We start from the raw sequence: 8,763 nt of genomic DNA, 5'->3' as shown, positions 1-8,763 counted from the left end.
TCATATTCAATTTTATTTTTATATTCATTTCTGTTAAAAACAACAATATATTGCTCAAGTTTAGCAATTATTTATTTTATTATATTCATTTTATATTTAAATTTGATCATGTTTAATACTTCATTTATATTCATATTCCGTTAAAACAGAAACTCTTTATATATGTGAAAAGTATATTTAAATATATGTAATAAATATATATTTTGCTCAAGTTTAAAAATTATTTATTTTATATTTATATCATATTCAGTATTTAATATAAATTCACTTCCACTAAAAACATAAATTCATTATTATAAAAAATAAAAAAAATTTAAAATATTACCTCAAGTTAAGAAATAATTTATTTTTGTTATATACATTTTATAATTTATTTATATTATATTAAATATATTTTATATGCATACACTTTCCATTGAAACATGAATTCATTTAGGTGCAGTGGTTGAAATTAGCTGAGAGTCACTGTAGTGTAGGTGTGAGATTTTTTGTGGTAGTTTTTTTTATTTTATTTTATTGTTAATCCCGCAATTCACTCACTTTGAGCTACAGCTCCATATGACAGACGAACTGAAAAAAAAACTCAAGACCCCCATTCGGAGTCTTTTCTCAAAAAAAAAAAAAAGCGAAACCGAATAAAAAAAAAACAACTGAATTCGATTTAATTCTGCGACTGCGACTGAATTGAGAGGGGAATTTTGGGGGGGTGCAGGTTACTCAGATTGAGTGAGTGGATTTTGTCAAGCGGACGACGCGCCACCCCCTCCCCCCTCCCCACCTCTCCTCACCCCTCTGCCGAACCCACAAACTGCTCTGCCGGCGCACTGTCAACTGTCTGCGACTAACTACTACACACAAATTTCACACGCACACACACACACTGTAGAAAAAAGAATCGACGATCGACAAAAGACAACTACGAAAATCGCGAGCACATTTTTTTTTTTTTAACCAGCTCCTTTACCTGTTCCCCCTCTCCCTTCACGAGCATGTTGTACTTACGTTTTGCTACCAACGAACGCCAGCAGAGCGATCGCACAGTGGTTCAATACTCATGGTAAAGTGTTTAAGTGAAATTTCAGAATCCTTCATTTTCGATATATTTTATCAAAGTCCTTTTATAGCGCTATCTTAAACTAAGCTGAGGGAATCACAAATAATAATAAAGAAAAATTATTACTTTGCACCATCATTTTAATATTATAAATTTTTAACGATGATAATAATATATTTCTTAAGTTATACTCATTATAATTCATCACAAAAATATAAAAATAACATGAATATATATATTATTTATTTTTTTGATATAGATAGAAATCACTTTTAATTTATGGCTTTTGGGTGGACTTATTGACTTTTTTCCTGTTTTGTTACATATACAGTCAAATAAAGGTTAAAAAAACAGATCGCTTAAAATTTGTGTGGCTGTTTTTAAGATATTTTGAAAAATAAACAAAATTATTTCAAATTAGTTACAAGCCTTTAACTTTAAAGTGCAAAACTTTATATTTTTAGATCTTAGATCAATTGAAAAATATTTGAATATTAAGTTTAAGCATTTTTTTTTAGTAAATAGCCATGTTTTTTTATATTCAAACCAAGTTTTAAACTTAAGATTTTATAGTTTTAAATATTGGCTTAAAATGCTTGAGCTGCTTTTAATAATCTTAATTTATTTAAGCTATATTTACATTTTTATTAATTAATTTTTGAGACTGTCTTTTATTGACCTTAAGTAAATACATAACAAAAGGAATATATACCCCATTTTTGCTGATCTTTCTCAATAAACTATGTTTGATAGTTTATTTTAGCTTTGAAAAATTTTTCTTTCCAGTTCTTATATATTAATTTGAAAATTTTATTTAATTTTTCTTTTGTTAACGTATTTATGCAATTTTTTGCCATCAAAATTTAATAGATTTTACGTATCTTAGACATTATTTCACCAGTGTGCACTGTGAGGCATTGATTTTGGTTTTGTATTGTTCTTAGGCTTTTTGGATATTGTTGGTTTTGTAGTTGATCTCGTTGTTGTTGTTGTTGTTGTTAAATTCGCGGGCATGGCAGCAAATTTGTCACCGTATTTACCCAACGACGGGTCTCAGTTCGAACTACTGCCACGAGATACACGTACTACCAAACATCGGGCATGGGACTCCGAACCGGGCCTCCCCCTGCCCAATTGGCGCCGACGTCGACGTCTATGTCGATGTCGCTGTCGACGCCAAACCCAAACACACCCACAACAATACGAATAACAAAATAATGTTGATTTGTTTTTTTGTTTTTTTTTTGTTTTTTGTCTACGGATTTAGTGCTTTACGACGGAGGCGCAATACTTTAAACGGTACCCACCTTAACTATGCAATCTGCACTACACCACCGATCCCCATCGATCCCCACCGATCCCAACCCACCCCTTCCTCAAAGGCAATCATGGAGAAGTTGCTTAAGGGCGTCACATGATGGATTTGTCAGCCCTGAAAAGCTTTAAACGCATGCGTATCAATATTCAAATCGAGGCTGAAAACGTTATTTTTTTTTATATGAAACGGTTCTAAAAAACATAATTCCAATTTGATAAGTCAGTTCTTTGAAAAAAAGGTTCAGTAAAAAAAAAAAATTATTATTATGAAATTGTTATAATTTTTTTAATCTTTCTTCGTCAGCTACTTTTTAATAAAGAATATTTTTTTCGGCTAAACGATTTCTTTTCTTCAACATACTTTTTTTTAAGTTCGACACATTAAGTTCTTAGTTTCTTAAATTTGGGTGTTTTAAGCAAGAAATAGGTTTCAGAAGCTTCTCAAAATAGGCAATATTTTCAGTGATGATCTCTTGATTCGATTTCAAACTTTAAGTTTTATAATTAAATTATATAATTATTTAATAAACTTCATTTTGAAATTGTGAAAATATATAAATATATAATCATTGTTTTTAAACTAACAAATCCAACAAAGAACAAGGAAAAAAGTGTTCAAAATAAAATATTAAAATATATAAATTTTGGTTTTTAATCTGATTGAAATAAAGCTTAAGGATTTGATGGCAGTTTTGTTTGACCTGTGGACACTGTGCTCAGATTGCATTTTGGGATCTGTGCAACTGCCAATAATGAGACTGATGACACTGATTTGAGTTATATTATCGCCTTGCTTTTTGCCCATTCCCTCAGTCGCAGTCTCTTTTTCTATCTCCCTCGTCTTTCTATTCATTGACTCAGTGTTTTCCAGGGACTGTAAATAATGATAATAATTTTTTTTAATAGAAAAAATCATTTACTTATATTAACTTTAAAAGAGCGTAAGATATATTTATAAGATTATTTAAGTGTAATCCATGGATGATTAACAAAATAACGATTTTCATTTATTTTGAGCTTAACTTAAAAACTGAAGCAATTATTATTAACTTTAAGCAAATAAAAAATCACATAAATTACAGAATATTTCTTGAGTTTTAAAAACAGCTTGATTTTTTTTATTAAACATTATTTTTTAAGACAATTATTTATCAACTAAGGATGATTTTACAACTTAAAATTTATCACTAGATTATAAGAAGTTCTATATAAATTAAGAATAAACATTTTATTGTAAATTTATATTCGATTATAGTCCCTGGTTTTTCCAAAGGCTAAAGATGAGAGCAGAGCAAAGATAGAGTACACACACACACACACCCATACATAAGCATCATCAGTAGCAAGAACAACAGCAACAACAACAACAGCTACAGATAGTGTTGATAAGAAACACTCGAGAGTGTCGACTCCATCGCCTTCACATTCACATTCGCATTCTCATTCGCAATCCGACTGGATAAGAGATGTCGCTGCCTCTGCCTCTGCCTCCGTCGCTGCCTCTGCCAGCGTCAGCTTAGCGCTCACAAACAAAATTCACGCTTTAAATGGTAGCGGCAACAAAAACAACAACAACAGCAGCAACAAAAACAGTAGCAACAAAATTGGAGCAAACAGCCGCCGATGCCGATGCCGACCATGACAATGGGTCTCTTGGTCAGTTACAGACAATTAATGCCCTACGAAGGTGTAGAATAAACTACCAACAATAACATGCAGGTGTGTTCCAGAAATCTCTAGAGATTTCGCAGGGAAATATTTTTGAAAAGAACCGTTCAAAATGTTGGTGTTTCTAAAATGTCAGAGATATAATATTTTCGAGCATGTTTTTTTGTGTTTTTATTCAATTTAAAGATACTTTAATTCCATTTAATAAATATTTAATTTTGACAAATCTCTAAAAAATTGTTTAGACATTTGAAAGCAATGGTTTCTTTTCTTAAGGATCGCTTTAGCGCTGTTATAAATTTGTAGCTCCAAAATCCGCTTCACACAAAATTTAATAAAAATAAATAAAAGATTGATTTTTGCTCTTAAAAATATTTTTAATTAAATATAAATGAAATATTATATTTTTGATGATCTATATGTAAGATTTACTTATATTATTTTCTTATTTTGTTAATTTAAAATTAAAAAAATGTGTATCCATTATCAAGAAAATAATATTTTTGAAAAGTGTTAATTTATAGACTTATTAAAAAAAGCTTACTTCTGTATTAAAAAAATTTTGATGTACACACATTCGATATGTACAATTTACATTCATTATTTTATTTTTGTATTATTTTAAAACAAAAAATTTATTTCCTCCTTCAAAAAAATTATGTTTCCAAAATAAGGATTATATTTTAAACTAATTTAAAGAAGTTAAATTTTGCATTTAATCAAATTTAAAAAACTTTGTATTTCTTATTTTGTTAATTTAGAACAAAAAAATTATTTATTTTCATCAAAAATATAAAAATTCAAAAAAAAATATATAGTGTAGTTCTCTGAATATATTATTACATATATTTATTCATTTAATAAAGTTTTTATGAAGATGATTTCACTAGAACTCAATTATTTATTTAATTAAATAAATATAAATATATATTGCAAAAAATAAAGTGTAGTTCTTTGAATATATTATAACATATATTAATTCATTTAAAAACGTTATTATGTAGAAGATTTCACTAGAGCTCAATTATTCATTAAACTAAATGAAATTGTGATTTGAGATCATAAAGTCCGCATTAGTTTTGGTTAGGGGAGAAACCGATAAGCCAAAATCAGAGCGTGCAAATAACTGAAACGAGGTGCTAAAAGATGCAATGAAACCAACAAAGAAGTGCGAAATATCATAGAGAGTAAAACGGAGCAAATAAAAAGAGAGAGAGAGAGAGAGAGAAAGAGAAGGCAGGAGAAGGAGATACAGTCGATAGAGGGAATGTTTGTAAGAAAAAGAGGAAGTATGGAAAGTTAAGAACTCATATCCGATTCAGATTCTGATTGTGATTGTGATTCATGTGAATTAAGCGCATATATTTATTCGCTTATCATTGATAAGTATAATTAATTACTATCGTATTAGCTGCATTTGATACTTTGATGTATCGATATACTCTGATATCAGTACAAAACTTGAATATTTAAAAAAAAAATGGAGGGGACAGAAACGAAAACAAAATTCATATATTAAAATAACAGCAAACGCGGCAAAGCATATCAAGTGTATTTAAATAAATTCAAATGAATTGTAATTGATGGGTTCGATTTCGAAAAACACACACACACACACACACATACACACACCTGATTTATAGATCGATCGTAGAATATTTGATGGTCGCCAGGCGGCAACTGTAAACAGTCTTTAATAAACATATTTATCTACATATTTACAACCTTCTTTTCGACATTTCATTTGATTAATTACACATTTCATTTAACATTTAAAGAGTTGATTTCGTTGTCAATTTTTGATTTGTCAGTTGCGCCTAAAAGTTGACAAGTCCAAAAAATCAACATGTCGAAACATAAATGATCGAATGCAAATAAATAACATGACTAAGAATTCAGATTATTATTAACTTGAGGAATTTCACAAAAATTTGCAAGGTTGAATTTGACGTAGCTTGATATTTCTTCAGATTTTTCAGGTATAAAGCATTTTTTAAACTACAGTAACTCGATTATTTTTTTCGACAATCAACGGAGTTAATTTAAATGATTTTCTTAAAAATCGACAAATCAACTCCAAATTGATCGGCATTTAATTGGGTAATTCAATTTTTTCCAGCACTGTCTACTTTTTTCATACTCTTCCCTTAACACTTTTTCTCAAACTTCAAACTGTTATAACTTTGTCAAATCTCAACCGATTTCCTTGCGGAATATCAATTTTATCATTATTTGGTCCCTATTTCCATTCTGCATTAAAATTAGAAAACTAAATTTTTCTTCCTTCACTGTCCATTTTTTCCATACTTTCGATCACTGTCCATTTTCTCCATACTCTTCCCTTAACACTTTTTCTCAAACTTCAAACTGTCATAACTTTGTCAAATCTCAACCGATTTTCTTGCGGAATATCAATTTTATCATGATTTGTCCTATTTCATTTTGCATCAAATTAAAATTCAATTTTCTTCCTTCACTGTCCATTTTTCCATACTTTGATCACTGTCCATTTTCTCCATACTCTTCCCTTGACACTTTTTCTTCAAACTTCAAACTGTCATAACTTTGTCAAACAACTGATTTCTTGTGGAATATCAATTTTATCATTATTTGGTCCCTATTTCCATTCTGCATCAAAATTAGAAAACTAAATTTTTCTTCCTTCACTGTCCATTTTTTCCATACTTTCGATCACTGTCTATTTTCTCCATACTCTTCCCTTAACACTTTTTCTCAAACTTCAAACTGTCATAACTTTGTCTCAACTGATTTTTGTGGAATATCAATTTTATCATTATTTGTCCTATTTCCATTCTGCATTAAAATTAGAAAATCAATTTTCTTCCTTCACTGTCCATTTTTCCATTCTTGTCGATCACTGTCCATTTCTCCATACTCTTCCTTAACACTTTTTCAAACTTCAAACTGTCATAACTTTGTCAAATCTCAACTGATTTTCTTGTGGAATATCAATTTATCATGATTCGGTCCTTATTTATTTTGCATCAAAATTAAAATTCAATTTTTTCTTCCTTCACTGTCCATTTTCCATACTTTCGATCACTGTCCATTTTCTCCATACTCTTCCCTTGACACTTTTTCTCAAACTTCAAACTGTCATAACTTTGTCAAATCTTAACCGATTTCCTTGCGGAATATCAATTTTATCATTATTTGGTCCCTGTTTCCATTCTGCATCAAAATTAGAAAACTAAATTTCTTCTTCACTGTCCATTTTTTTCATACTTTCGATCACTGTCATTTTTTCCATACTTTTGATCACTGTCCATTTTCTCCATACTCTTCCCTAACACTTTTTCAAACTCAAACTGTCATAACTTTGTCAAATCTCAACCGATTTTCTTGTGGAATATCAATTTTATCATGATTTGGTCCTTTCATTTTGTATCAAAATTAAAAAATTTTTTCTTCCTTCACTGTCCATTTTTTCCATACTTTCGATCACTGTCTATTTTCTCCATACTCTTCCCTTAACACTTTTTCTCAAACTTCAAACTGTCATAACTTTGTCAAATCTCAACCGATTTCCTTGCGGAATATCAATTTTATCATTATTTGGTCCCTATTTCCATTCTGCATTAAAATTAGAAAACTAAATTTTTCTTCCTTCACTGTCCATTTTTTCCATTCTGTCGATCACTGTCCATTTTCTCCATACTCTTCCCTTAACACTTTTTCTCAAACTTCAAACTGTCATAACTTTGTCAAATCTCAACCGATTTTCTTGCGGAATATCAATTTTATCATGATTCGGTCCCTATTTCCATTTTGCATCAAAATTAAAAAATTCAATTTTTCTTCCTTCACTGTCCATTTTTTCCATACTTTCGATCACTGTCCATTTTCTCCATACTCTTCCCTTGACACTTTTTCTCAAACTTCAAACTGTCATAACTTTGTCAAATCTTAACCGATTTCCTTGCGGAATATCAATTTTATCATTATTTGGTCCCTATTTCCATTCTGCATCAAAATTAGAAAACTAAATTTTTCTTCCTTCACTGTCCATTTTTTCCATACTTTCGATCACTGTCTATTTTCTCCATACTCTTCCCTTAACACTTTTTCTCAAACTTCAAACTGTCATCTTTGTCAAATCAACCGATTTTTGCGGAATATCAATTTTATCATTATTTGTCCTTATTTCATTCTGCATTAAAATTAGAAACTAAATTTTTCTTCCTTCACTGTCCATTTTTTCCATTCTGTCGATCACTGTCCATTTTCTCCATACTCTTCCCTTAACACTTTTTCTCAAACTTCAAACTGTCATAACTTTGTCAAATCTCGACCGATTTCCTTGCGGAATATCAATTTTATCACTATTTGGTCCCTATTTTCATTCTGCATTAAAATTAGAAAATTCAATTTTTCTTCCTTCACTGTCCATTTTTTCCATACTTTCGATCACTGTCCATTTTCTCCATACTCTTCCCTTAACACTTTTTCTCCAACTTCAAACTGTCATAACTTTGTCAAATCTCAACCGATTTCCTTGCGGAATATCAATATTTATTCATTATTTGATTTTCAATTTGATTCTGCATTAAAACTTAAAAAAGTGTAATTTTTTTTCACTAAAAAATATAATCCAAATTTTTCTCTATAATTTTTCTTTTCGGAGAACTGTAGCAGCTGCTTTCCTGTGCAGAATTTACTTTCTAGTCTTACAATAGGTAACTCCAATAGAACTTTGAAAATGA

The sequence above is a fragment of the Drosophila innubila genome, chromosome X, assembly GCF_004354385.1.
Source record: "Drosophila innubila isolate TH190305 chromosome X, UK_Dinn_1.0, whole genome shotgun sequence".
NCBI lineage: Eukaryota > Metazoa > Arthropoda > Insecta > Diptera > Drosophilidae > Drosophila > Drosophila innubila.
Note: the sequence above shows the minus strand (reverse complement) of the source record.